Source organism: Rhinolophus hipposideros (genome assembly GCF_964194185.1).
Source record: "Rhinolophus hipposideros genome assembly, chromosome: 2".
In the NCBI taxonomy this organism is placed as follows: domain Eukaryota; kingdom Metazoa; phylum Chordata; class Mammalia; order Chiroptera; family Rhinolophidae; genus Rhinolophus; species Rhinolophus hipposideros.
In genome coordinates, this window is record NC_138048.1 from 61,020,463 (window position 1) to 61,034,498 (window position 14,036).

Sequence of the window (14,036 nt, forward strand, 5' to 3'; positions counted from 1 at the left end):
CATTTTTAAGAAAGAAGATATGGATTAAATGAACTCATTCTGAAAAAAATTATTTTTTCTCGGTAATAAAAAACTCTTATTCCTTTGAATTAACTTGTTCTTCTGAGGTACAAAAGTTGGATGTGCTGGAATATCTAGACTAGAGTTCTTTTACTTCACAGTCAAACTTTCTGTGCCTTTTCATCTCTATGAAATAAGATGATTTATTTTCTGGAAATTTTAAGTTTTATTTTATTATGTCTAACATATAGAGGATAGGTATTCATAGCTTTCATGCATGAAGGGTTTATTTAAATTATTCTTACAGAAAAAATGATTGTTATATATGAAAACCTCTTAGAATGGTGCCTGGCATATTGATAGCTTAAAAATTATTAATCATAATGAAGAAATAAAAATTAAAACAGTAACAAAAATAAAGTGAGAGGCATTTAAAAAAAAAAAAAAAACACCTCTCAATCTTTTTAGGAATATAGTTCTTTTTCACATAGCTTATGGTAATGAAGATTGATATAATTTTTTGAAAGAAGCTATGTTATGTATTAGGGCCTGTAAAAATGTTTATGCCTTTTGAAGTAGAAAAACCGTTGCTAGAAATTTATTCTAAAGAAATAACTTTAAAAAAAAACCCTCATATACAAAGAAGATTCTCTTATTTATAATAACTTGAAAATACATACAACAGAAATAAATGTTCCTACATACAGGAATGGATAAAGTATGATATGTCAAGTGTCTAAAAAATGTAGCATTTAAAATAATTCTGGAGCTGTGCAGAAATGTGCAAACAAATTTATAAAATAATGCAAAGTAGAAAAAGCAGAATTCGAATTTGTTGATAAACTAAAATTACAACTATCTTAAAAATCATGTATGCTGCCTGTAAATAAAGTTTAGAAGGGAAATGGAAAAATTAAAATGGTTGTATTAGGATTTCAGGCTTATAAATACATTTTTCTTAATTTGTGCTTTTGAAGTTGATTTAATAATGTTAAAATTTTACTAGTGATGATATTTTTAACTGAGAAGTCAACATCTTTAAAAATGTGTTTATCATTTTTTAATTTTAAAAATGAACATACATTGAGCGATAGCTTAAGGGGACAAAGGGCTAACCTTAACACAAACACCTGATGATGATTTGTAGTTACTTACTTTCAGTCTCTATTTACAGAGTTGGAACTTAATTTTTTTGTGGCCTGCCTTTTTATTTAATGTTACCTCATTAATAAAATTTTGTTTTAAATGATCCTAGAACACTCCATGCTGATAGAATCAGCAGATAGAGACATATCACACTAAACTTATGTAGCTAGAAGGGGGAAAAAATAACAATTACAGCGGCAAACTAAATCTAGACTTCACTGTATCTGCAAAACTGTGAACTTAGAACTTTCGTGGGGGAGGGTGTTGAATAATATACATCTGATAGAAAGCATTTGTCACAGATACATTGACTTTTTGCTTTTGCCTTCTTTGGCTTACAGTCCAAAAATTAACAACTATTTGGATGTGATTCAGAAATCTCAAAGATACAAATTATTCACGTCCAGAGATTTTGATTTTGTTGTTCTAACCATTGTGAAATCACGACAGGAGTGTTTGCAATAATCTTACCAGTGGGCAAAGCAAACTCTAGTGTGTACCAGAATCACCTGGGAAATGTGTTAAAAATACAGAGATTCTACCCCCCAGAGACCCAGGCAGACTCAGAGGTTCTGGGGTGAGATCCTGGAATCTGAATTTTAACAAACCCTCAAGGTTTTTCAGGGGCAGGTGGTCCAAGTTCTAAATTAATGCTGTTGTCATAATTTTTTAAAAAGTTACTCTGCTATCAATATTTTGGCCTGTGGCAACTTGTGTAAAACTAGGTAGACATTTTCCTAGAGAAAATAGCTTAGTGCCAAAACCAGGTGGAATTATTTCCTAGGATATTGGAAATCCTCTCCAGATGATTTATAACTCCGTGTGTGTATGTGACTCATCCTTCTCTAATACAGAGGCAAAGGTGAGTGACGGGGGTGGAGGGTGAATGTACATATTTTGCACATGATTAAGAGATGAGAGTGAGGAAATCTGGCATCTGATTTATTTTCTAAGTTGTATCCTAAAAAAATACAAGCCAGTGGGTAAAAGCAGAGATATCCTTCCAGCCAAGAGGGCATTTTGCCCAGATGGTTATTTCCTGTCTCTGCCTGGAGGTGTTGGAGGTGTGTGGGGTGCAATAAGATACTCCACCAGTTTTGGTCCCTGCCAGTTGTGAACGCTTCACCGTCTAGCTCAGGACAAATTTTTAATACCAAATCATGTGGTCCTCCGCATAAAAATATACACTGAGGTACTTTTTACACTTAAAATAAGTAGGATTTCATGGCAGGAACATGTCACATCCCATTTCTACTTCTCTTAACAATAAAAGTCCAACTCATTTTCTAAATTCTCCCAGGCAAACTTTCTGGCCTAAAGAGAATGTTTTGTCTGGGGCTTTTGGAAATTCCTTCTGAACAGTGTTTTCAGGCAAGCGTAACAGTGTGTTCAAGGGTGGGTTACTGGAAACATCCTGGCTTTATCAATTAACATATTGTGAGCTGTGTCCCAGACGGAGTGTAGCATTCATTGCCCAGCACGCAGAACACTTGACAGTCCACCTTTTCATCCTGGTCTGAATCCCGTAACTATTTTCAGGCAGCATGATTCGGTATACCTGGCTGTGGACCTCCATTCTAAAGTATTAACACCCGTCTGCGACATGTTTGGGGTGGGAGGAAATGATAGCTTGAGCACGCCTTGGAACCCAAAACTTGAAACAAAAGAAGTATGAATCAGGGCCGTGCCTGTTTTGCTTCCTGTCTGGATACCACACGTCAAGGTTAAATTAGGTGGAATTCACTGCTGTCACTTGGGTTTGGAGGTTAGTGGACTAAATGTCACTCCAACCATGGGTCTGAGAGAAACTGATATTTTCATTTTTAATAACCTGACTGAGTCATATTGAACAGCTTAATATGAACCTACCTTGGCTTCTTGACTCTCATAGAATTTCAGAATTTTCTTTCCTCTTACGCGTACTCACAGTTGCTCATCAGTGGGTTATTTCTATACACAACACCATCATCTTTTTTTACTGAACATCTCTTTGGATGTGAATGAGGAATTTCCTCTTTTTGTAGGAGTTTTCCTCCATTCAGAAATGTGGGAAATGATATCAGCTCCTCCAAAAGCAGGCAGAAACTAAAAAGCCAAAACTGAGTGTGATACTGACACAGCGTAGGCAGTTTTATTTAGGTTCAGGGCAGTGTGTCTTGTGAAGACAGAGCAAAAGGATCCCTTGGCAATTTCATCTGAAAGGGAGCAGGTTGTCAGTGCTTCATCTTGTCTCGGGGACTATCCACCTGGGAGTCATATGAAATACGCCAATCGAAGGAACCCAATGTCTCTTTTCTCAGTTGTAGTCTAGAGAAATATAGCCAGTAGTTAGAAGCAGAGATGTCCTTCCAATCAAGAAGACATTTTGTCTATCCAACCCAACTTTCTGTGGCAAAGAGAAAACAAAATAACCACTCTATTTAGTCCCTAAGCCTGAGAATAACAGGTTTAGTTTATTTTGCACAGGAATAAATATAAACACACCACCACTCCCAACAGACCAACCAAGGTGGAGAGCTTTATTCAACCCTTAGTGGTAAAAAATGGAGGTCCATCAACCTCAGTCTCCAAGGGGAAAGGAAACAAATTGAAAAACTGGGAGACTATTTTGATTTGTGCAGAAATAGTAAAACTTCTGTCCAATCACCTCCAAAACACTTTTCATCTTCTCACTCTGGTCTTTCCATGAAGGTGTGAAATTATACGAATTATTTTTTTTTAAGTTTTATTGAGAGATAATTCACATACCATGCAATTCACCCATTTAAAATATACAATTCAATGGTTTTTAGTATATTCACAGGTATGTGTAACTATCACCAGTCTATTTCAGAACATTTTTATGACCTCAAAAAGGAACCCAGTACCCTTTAGCTATCACACCCCAATCTCCCTATCTCCCCAACACCCCAGCCCTATGCAAACACTAATTTGCTTTCTGTCTCTATAGATGAACTATTCCATACATTTCATATGAATGGAATCACAGAATATGTGTTTTTTTGTGACTGGTTTCTTTCACTTATCAAACTGTTTTCAAGATTTATCCTTATGGTAGCATGTGGAACCATTTTGTTAACTGAAGGATATTTAATTAGCCAAAAAAAAACCCCAAAAAACAACAACACCCTGCTTGAAATAAAGGTGACAAAACACCTATCTGATCAACATTCTAATTATAAGATAAAGTATGGTTATTTTCAGGTCTTTTTAATTGAAGTTGAAAGAAATTTTAAATTCTTGCTACATTTAGTTTTTTAGGCTGCGGTTGTCTTTGGTTATAAAACTGCCCTGGAAGTCTGTCTGAACAGACGCCTCTTGTCCTTTCAACTCAGCTAGCTTGCAGATCTTAGAATTTTGTATCCAAAAGGAATGCTAGAGATTAGCTAAGTCTCTAAGGAATGAGGGACAAAGCTCTCATTTTAATATGAGAAAAAAGATGGACCAAATTGGTTATTTGTTTCACCTTGTTAATGATAAAGCCAGAACCTAATTTAGTTCTCAGGCCATGGTGTAGCACTACCACCTGTATGTGGGCAGATGCAGTTTTTTTTTTACAAAATCCTTCCAAAATGAAGGAAGGAAATGAATTAATGCTTACTGAGCACTTGCTTTATATCAAATCCCACGGTAAGTGATTTACTTATATTATTTCATTCAGTCGTCATAACAACCCTATGAGAGCAATACTATTAACCCAACTTATCATTAACATCATGAACAATTACTAATTTTTTAGCATTTACTGTGTACCAGGTAATGCCTTAGGTACTTCATAGATATTATCCCTAATTCTCAGAACAATCCTGATAGGTTGGCTAAGATTAGGGTGAGGCAAGGGAAGCACTCACCAGATGCAAAATTTAAGGGGGGAAGGGACACCAAAACTCAGTAATCAAGATAAATTATATTTATGATTTAATATTTTAATGCAAATGGTAATATGCATATCATTAATAAGGCATATTAGAATGCATTCTTCTAATAATGTAATATAATAAACTATATGCATAAATAATATTCTAATGCAATATTTTTAAAAGATGAATAGCAATGCAAATAAGTCCATTGATGAACAAAATATCAAAATTTAAATAAAGATAGACTAGTGTTTGTTTTATAACTCTGTGTTATTATACAATAGGAAAAGTCATTTCCAATGAGCCAGCTGTCCCTGGGCCTGTACCACCTTGGTTTCCTTGCTGGATGGTTTAGGGAAGTTGACAATGGGAAGACAACAGATTGAATGATGGGAAGGATTATATCTATAGTCATATTAATGTTTTTTGATTATAGCGCTTTTATGAACTTTTCACACTTGGTTGAAAATATGGGAAAAAAATATATTTTATATATATTTATATTTTATATATAAAATATGTTACATATATTATATATATTAATATATATATAGTGCTTTTCTTTTGCCTCAGATTCAGTATTGCTCTGTAATCTCTGCCCAACAGACTGGCAATATTGTGATCATTTTACACATGTGAAACAGGCCCAGAGAAGTTAGGTAATTAATTACCGGAGGTCACTTAACTGGTAGGCAATGGAGTTGGACCGCAGACCTATGTCTGACTCAAAAATCCATGCACATTCCAAAATTGTGTTGTATTTTTGTTTAAGATGCTGACATAAGAAATATCCAAACGTGTAGAGAACTTTAATGGGTTTATTTGAGCCAAACTGACAACAATTGCCAGGAAGAAAATATCAGTGGATTAAGAAAATACTCCAGAGAATGGAAGTTTTGCAGCTTATTTTATACATTAGAATCAAAGGAGAAGACGTAAAGGAGGGGGTTACATGAAATCTACTGGTGATAGATTAAGGAGGTGGGAGAAAGCAAAGCAGGGAAATCTCGGGGATTAGATGAGAAGTAAAACAGAGAGATACATACTTCTTTTACATTGGTGGGCACAGGATAGTTAATAATTAACATTAACAGCACATAGAGATGGTACTTGGGGAACAAGATAACAATGAGGGGGTTCTGTGGTCTCTAGCTCTGGTGTGGTGGGTGTACCCTGAGAGGTTCGGGAAAAGGGATTTCTGACATTCCAAGGGTATGTTATCTTAGATGCAAAAAGACAGTAGACAAAATCACTTAAGGTGAAGATTGACCTTTGTCAAGGAAGCTACAGGCCAAGGATGTGACTACCTGCCTTGATCTGCTTTTAGTTAGGAATTTTATGTTCAGACCATCCTATATGGTTAATTTAGGTCTCTGAGTTTGTAGGCCCTGCCATGCTGGTCTCCCCTGAGCTTGTCAGGTTTAGTATGTGGCCCCTTTTTCGTCTATAAAGATATTAGCAATTTTTCTGTAAAAAGCCAGATAGTAAATATTTTTAGCTTCGTGGGCCATTGGTCACTCAACTCTGCCCTATAGCAAGAAAGCAGCCATAGACAATATATAAATGGGCATGGCCAGATTTGGTACATGGGTGACCATGCATTAGATTATAACAAAACATCTCAGGCACAAATATGTTATCTCTGAAGATGTTATAGCCAAATTTCCCTGACATCCTACTTGGATATGTTTCTTTTAATGTAACAGAGGGAAGGCACTAAATGATAATCAGGCCTATTTTACATAGGAATTCCTCATTGGATGGGAGACATCACACATCCCATTGTAATTTTCCACTTGTTAACAGGAAATGGCATTTCAGAGTAATTGAATTTCAAAGTAGTCTGAAAAGGAAAGGTTAAATTTCTCTTGTTTCATATAAACTCTAATAGAAACGGTGAAGCTTTAGAAACCAGTTTAACGTGTTCTGTGGTTATTCAGTTTGGCTCTGTTAATGCTACCTCTGAGCAAACTTGACTTTGTAACAATACAAAACAAAACAAATAACAAAAAAGAAGTTTGCTTTCTGAAGGCATACAAATAATTAATGATTTTAGAAACACCAACAGAAAATGGAACTTAAAAAACCATATTTATGAGGGTGAAGCAATTTAATAAATTTGTTATTCACAAATATCTAGTACTTGCATGCTCTCCAAATTGCCTGAGAATTTAGGATCCAACAAGAAGACAAGTTTCTATACAAGGTGCTGGGAACACAAGCCTGGACAAAAAACAACACAGTATCTGCCTTCAAGGACCTTAAATTAGTTTGGAATGTGGCCCCAAATAGGATAAATTTAATGTTTCCTTCATAAAATGTTATTAATTCTGAGAAGATAAAGGTTAATAATCTTAGACAGTTTTAAACTAAGAACATTAGAAATGGAATGCATGACCCATTTTTATTTGTATGTTACCTTCCAGGCCCTGTCACCTGCAGATATATTTTTACATAGTTTGCCATAATACATGTGCCATTTCACACTCCATTTATTTTATAAACATTACATCATACACTCTTTGTAGTATTAATATGGATCATTCTGAATGGCTGAATAAGGTGTTAACAGGTTGATATTTATCTGGGAAACATGTATTGATGCCAAGTCTGAGCCAGGCCCTTTTCTTGGTACTTGGAATACAACAGAAGATAAACAGACAAATAGATCAGTTATCTTGGAGCTTCTATGCTAGTGGGGGAAATTATTTCAGAATAAGGAAAGAATGCTTCAGGTATATGATACCAAAAACAAAACAAAACAAAAAAAAAACCAAGTAACATTTAAGAAAAAAAAATTCTCTGAAGTGGAATTCAATACAAGAAGAAAGTAGAATAACATCTATAAATCCTGAGGGAAAGAATATTGTTCAAAGCCAGGTCATCATTTAGTCAAGGAATTCATTTAATATGAGTGAACTTAGAAAATATATTATTCATTGTTAGACCTTCTTGAAAAGACAGCAAGAGCCTTTCACCCATGGGTGAATGGAGAAACATAGGAGAAAAACTCACTGTAAACAATGATTGTATACATTATAGAACTAAACCACATAACTGGGGAAATATGGATCCAGAAGATGATTTTTATTATATAGGCAGCCAATTCTCATTATTTATGGTAAAGTTCTATACAGTCACTGTAAACACTGGAATAGCAAACACTGCACCATTGATCCCAGGGGAAATACAGGGTTAGAAGTGCTGAGAGCCCCTGGTTACATTTTTGTTGACTGATCATCACATAATCTTATTTAATGTTTAAAGATAACTTATTTAACATGTGTTCATTGACATGGCCAACAGCACTGTAACTCATGCCTGAGCAAAGCTCATCTAACACATGGATTTTTCTCTATAAGTTAATCACAGCCTTCTTGAGTTTAGGAACACCAGACAGTAAGGACGACCTACACACAGGGGGCCGTTTTAAACAGTGAAATTGCGAGGTAAATGCAGAAGAAGCAAAAAGCATGGCAGTAAATAGACAGTGAAAAACACATTTGTTGTGACAGCTGAAACAAGAAGGCAGAGTGTTATAGTGTTTGACCTCAATTGAGAGTGGGTATGTGGGGCAACTCAAAATTTTTTTCCGTCACACTGTGCATGTCCGCAAATGACCACAAAATCACCTCAGGTATTGATTTTAGGGGTTACAAATAAATTTTAACACAAATATGTCACAAATAAATTATATCACAAATATTGTAGATGAATTCACAAATATGAAACCCACAAATCATGAGGATTGACTGTATTTTGACAATGGGAGAAAAAAGTGTATGTTTGTGTGAATGTGTGTATATGTGTGAAGGAGAGAAGTGTCTTAATTTTCTCATCTTGGTAGGGAATGAGGACCGAGACAGTAAATAGAACAGAAACTCTCTGTGATTGATATACCAATACAGAGGCTTTTAAAAATATATTTATTTTTAAACTAAGAAGAAAAAAAAGGGAATCACCATATGAACTGAAAAAAATTTTATAACTAATAAAATTGAGGAGGTAGAAGTCAGGTCAGTCGGGACAAGTATTGAGTCCACTAATGTCCTTGTCACTTATAATAGGACAATTGGTGCCTTAGCAAGAACCAGAGCAGAGTAAGGAAAGAAAACTGACAAAGAAAAGGTCCGTAACAGGACACTTGGCAGAAATCAGCAATATGCTCCACAACAGCCTGAGATCGTTTCCTGATGCCCCTTGGTAGGGGTTCACATTGGTGGGTAATTAAATCTGAATAAATATACCTAAGTCTGGAGTAGTTCTGCCTGTAGTCTACTTGAGGCCTACAGTCCACACATTTATTACATCCCATGAAAATGAGATTTAAGTATTTCATACAGCGCTATAAAGGTACACACCAGAAGAATCAAAGCAGGCTATAAACGTCCCAGTAGCAGAAAGAATACATAAATGAAAACAGCAAAGAGAGACAGAGCAATCCATATAGCAAAAGATAGCAAACCAAGAAAGCACTAAAATGAGAAACCACAGCATTACCATATTAAATTCAGTTGTGTCAGTTTGGGTCCTCCAGGAAGCAGACAGCAAGATGGGATTAGACACACAAGGGATCTAAGAGGAGGAGAAGGATAAAGGAGACGGGCGTTAAGTGTAGGCAGAAAGAGGCTTCCCACCATGAAGCAGATCTTACTCCTGAGAAAGGAGATGGTAAAGGAAGGAGTGGGGAGGACGAGCTTCAGCACTATCCTGAGACTATTTCAGCCAGGCTGACGGGGAGTCCTGAACCAAAGCTGCCCATTTTTGGTATCCGACACGAAACAGGAATGGCCTGTGTGGCCTGGCACCAGTAGCCAAAAAGTGGTCAGTCATTGGTAAGGAGCAGCCTGGGGAGCCATGGCTTCTGTGTGAACGTGGGGCAGCTGGATGCACGTCAACTCAGTTGTGCTCTTTGCAGAAGGTTCTCTGGGAGGCAGATCAGAGTGAGGCACTTCTAAGGCCTCCACACCAATTGTGTTTGTTATGCCAACAAATGGGAATGCACCGATTTTCCAAAAAAAAAAAGGCTCTCAGATTGGGTCATAAAATAAAACCTAGTTAAATGCTATGTGTAAGATCCCTTAAAACAAAAGGATTCAAAGGTTTAAAAAGGATAAAAACATTCTAGGCAAATGCTAACAAAAAGTAAGCTGAATGACGGTTATAATGTCATGTAGTGGATTCAAGGCAAACCAAGCACATCACTGGAAAAGATATAATTCCTGAAACAGTAAGTCTAGGTAATACAGTAAGAGTAAAAATCTATGAAACTAAAACTTAATAGTTTGGAGAACTCGAATCTGCCCTTCAGTATGTTGTGGTGCTTTGCAAAAGAAATGCTCCATTGTTGGTTTTTAGATACACTATTTCCAGATGATAAGAGAATAAGATTCCTGATTCCCAGACCAGGCCAAAATCCCTGTTTAAATTCTCATTTTACACCATATCTCTGTTACATGGCATATGTCACACGTTGCTGTTTTACCCTGATTTGTGTGTTTTGTTTCATTAATTCTTGACTCTTCCTCAGAAATGCCTGACACAGAACCTAGGGTAGAGCAGACTCTTGTTGAATGAACCGCACATTTCCTCTGAGGATTGCAGGTAATACTGGGGGTGCCAAAAAAAATGTATACACATAGCTTGCATTCATCTTTTCTTATTAGTATAGAGAGAGTATTACAATTTTAATACAGTTTTTTCCTTTCTTAAAATGTGCATACATTTTTTTGGGCACCCTCTGTATATGTAAAGGTGTTATAATACTTAGTACTGAGAGGAACTAGGAAATCTGTTTTTACTTAGTACTTGCAATGGACTTTTCCAGAGTGCAATGCCATTGTAAAAATAACTCAGACATTTAAAAATACATGAAGTCAGAGTGGTTCTATTAAATGAAAAATAAAAATCCATTTGCTCTGCTCTTCTTGCCTTTCAGTAACTTTCCATTTTAAGGGCTTATAGTAAAGATTCAGCAAGTCAAGGAGACTGGTCAGCCATCCCACAGACATGAAAGTTGGTGGTTGCTGCTGAAAAACAGCGTGGGGCCCTATTTCACAGATCTTCTCTGAGTCTTCCAAGGACTCTGATGTGTAACTTGATGACACACTGGCCTGATATAATATTGCTCATTTGGCGCAAAATGAACAGACATAACAAAGAGTTCCCTTCTTTGGAATGGGATCTCTATCTTCCCTGGTATGAATTCATTCATAATTAATCTCCATAGCATTCCTCTCTTGGGCAGGTAGGTGGCAAATGAAAGGTGACATAATTTTTCCAGGCTACCTGTGAGTCAGTCACACAACCAGAAACAAAACCCAGTTTAACTGATGGCTAAGACCCAGAGGCTCAGCCCTTCCCATGATACCTCCTGTTCAATAAAGTGACTAAACAGTCAGTTATTTACTCTGGGACTTGCTCTACAAGCATCACATAAGTTTCAGTCCATGTTCTCCAGGAGCAGGCAATCCACAAGAAGAGAAAAATGATGGGTACCAACAAATGGAGAAAATATTTACATAGATGAATAAGGTCTCACATCTAAGGCACAGAATAGTGTCTATACTGTATTGTATACTTGAAAATACTGTATTGTATACTTGAAATTTGCTAAGAGACTAGATCTTAAATCTTTTTACCACACACACAGAAAAAAAGTAACTATGTGAGGTGAAGAATGTGTTAACGAGTAACCTTACTGTGGTAATCATTTCACAATGCATACAAATATCAAAACATAGTGTTGCACACCTTAAACTTACACAATGTTATTCGTCAAATATGTCTCAAAGCTGGGAGGAAAAAGAAAATATAAAAGACAGTATATTATGCTTCACTGTACGTGCAATTTGATAGTGTAGAGTAAAAGGAGAAATGTGTGAATTTGGGGCTCACTATTTTCTAGGATGGGGGATTTCAAAGCCTCCTTAATTTTTAACCTTCTATTTGAGCTTCTTTTGCCCATTCTATTTTGGAACTTCACTCACTCCTGCGTACCAGAGCCTTTGCAGGAAGTTTCAAATAAAAGCATACATGAATGGACCCAGATTATTAAGAAAGGGTATGGACCCAGGAAGAAAACGACTCTGAGGCTCAGAATGAGGGAGTAGCAGTTCCTGGTTGTGCAAGTGTAGATGCACTGAGAAAAGGGCCCTGGGTAAATGGTTCCTAAATCCTATTGGAGGAAGTCAGAAGAGATGTTTCCCAAGGCACTCGTGTCCTCTGTTGGCCAGTTGCAAGTGAACAATCTTCCCTTTCTTTTCCCTTCCTCTAAGGATGGTCATTGCAGAGCCTTGCCCACTCTCCTGAATGTCCCAAAGGGCCATCTCCAGCTTGCAGTCACGGATGATTTGTTGCAACACTTCACCTCCTACTTGGCTGTTCTGTCTCAGCCAAGCAGGATGTGGGAGAGTGGGTCACAACACAGTTTTAAATAATTCTTATAATGTAAAATACGATACATTCTTCCCAGTCATCATATTATTATGTCTGGATACCAACGTTGAGCAGAGGATTTATTTTAACTTTTATTTGATCATGGTTCTTGATCAAAGCCTTACATAATGTTGCAAAAGTAATTCTGTCTCCATATCCAAGGACCCCAAAGCCCTCCTTCTTTCCCACCCCCTTTCTCATCTTGCAACTCCACCTTTAGTTTATTTCCAACTCCCTATTCCCTTTCAAGCAGTCTTAAGCATTTCTATCTCCTTTGGTTTTCTGATATGAGAACACACAGCCTCCCTCCTGCTTTATGTGACACTGGTATGGCCCTGTCCTCTTTCTTCTTCCTTTTATTTAAGCTTTTTATTTGGAAATAATTTTGAACTTGTAGGAAGCTAAAAGAATTTTTTAAAAATACACAGAACAAATAATACTTTGCATAGAATCATCTATTGTTAACATTTTGCTACATATGCCTTATCATTTGTTATCTCTCCACCCCCAGTTTTCTTTTTCTGAACCAATTGAGACTAAGTTGTCCATTTACTTATATTCAGTTTTATGTCTTAAGAATTAGGATTTTTCTCTTATGTAACCATGGTATGGTTATCAATCTCAATTAATTTAACACTGATACCAAACTTTTATCTAATTTGATGTCCATATCCCAGTTTTGTCCACGGGCCCAATAATTTTTTACGTTCTTTTTTTCTTTCATCACGGGATCCAATCCAAGACCAGATATTGCCCGTATCTTGTCTCTTTAGTCTCCTTTAATATAGAACATTTCCACAGTCTTTCTTTTTTCATTTATGGCATTCACCTTTCTAAAGATTCAGGTCCCTTTTTAAAAGAATCGAATATTCCTCACTTTGTATTTGTCGGATTTTTACTCTTGGTTAGATTCAGGTTATATATTCCCCTCTGACATACTCCATAGCTGATGTTGTGTCATTCTCAGTATGAAACAGCTAGAGGCACATGATGTCTGCCTGCCACTCACTTGTGATACTCATTCAGGTAACCTCGTCAAGGTGCTGTTCAATTTCTCGTCTGTGTAGTTACTGCTTTCCCCTAATCACTAACAAGCAATCTGTGTGAGACACTTTCAGATCATATACGCATGCTCCTCCTCAGCCCACCTTCCTCTCGGTTCAGCATCCATTGATGAGGCTTGCCTAACCAGTCTTCCTCATGATGATTGTAAAATGGTGAGCCTCCGCTCTAGCCTGCATTCCACATTTGCCAGTTGGCACTCAGCATTATACTATAAGTAGGAGTCCTCCACTTACTTATTTGTTTGTTTGTTAATCTGTTTATTTGTTATGGAATCGTGGATTCCTAATTTTTTCCAAAGTCCTATAGCTCATTAGTGTCAATTATTTTGTGCTCAAATTATCTCAGATCTGGCCAGTGGAAGCCCCTCCACCTGGCTCCTGTGTCCTTGTGACAAGTTTTTAAACATTCACTTTCTGCCATAGTAAGATGCTCCAGGCTCATCTATGCTATTCTCCTCCCCACCCCTGACTTTTCTGCTAAGGCCATCCTTAGAACCTACTCAGTGGGATGAATGCTTGAAGGTGGTGC

General features: G+C 36.8%; 1 protein-coding gene across 3 annotated transcripts in view; it reads left to right on the top strand.

Moving 5' to 3' along the window:
* LIPH (lipase H) overlaps positions 1 to 14,036 on the top strand; it is a 45,401-nt gene that overhangs the window by 9,534 nt on the left and 21,831 nt on the right. The gene's annotated exons all lie outside the window — the stretch shown is intronic.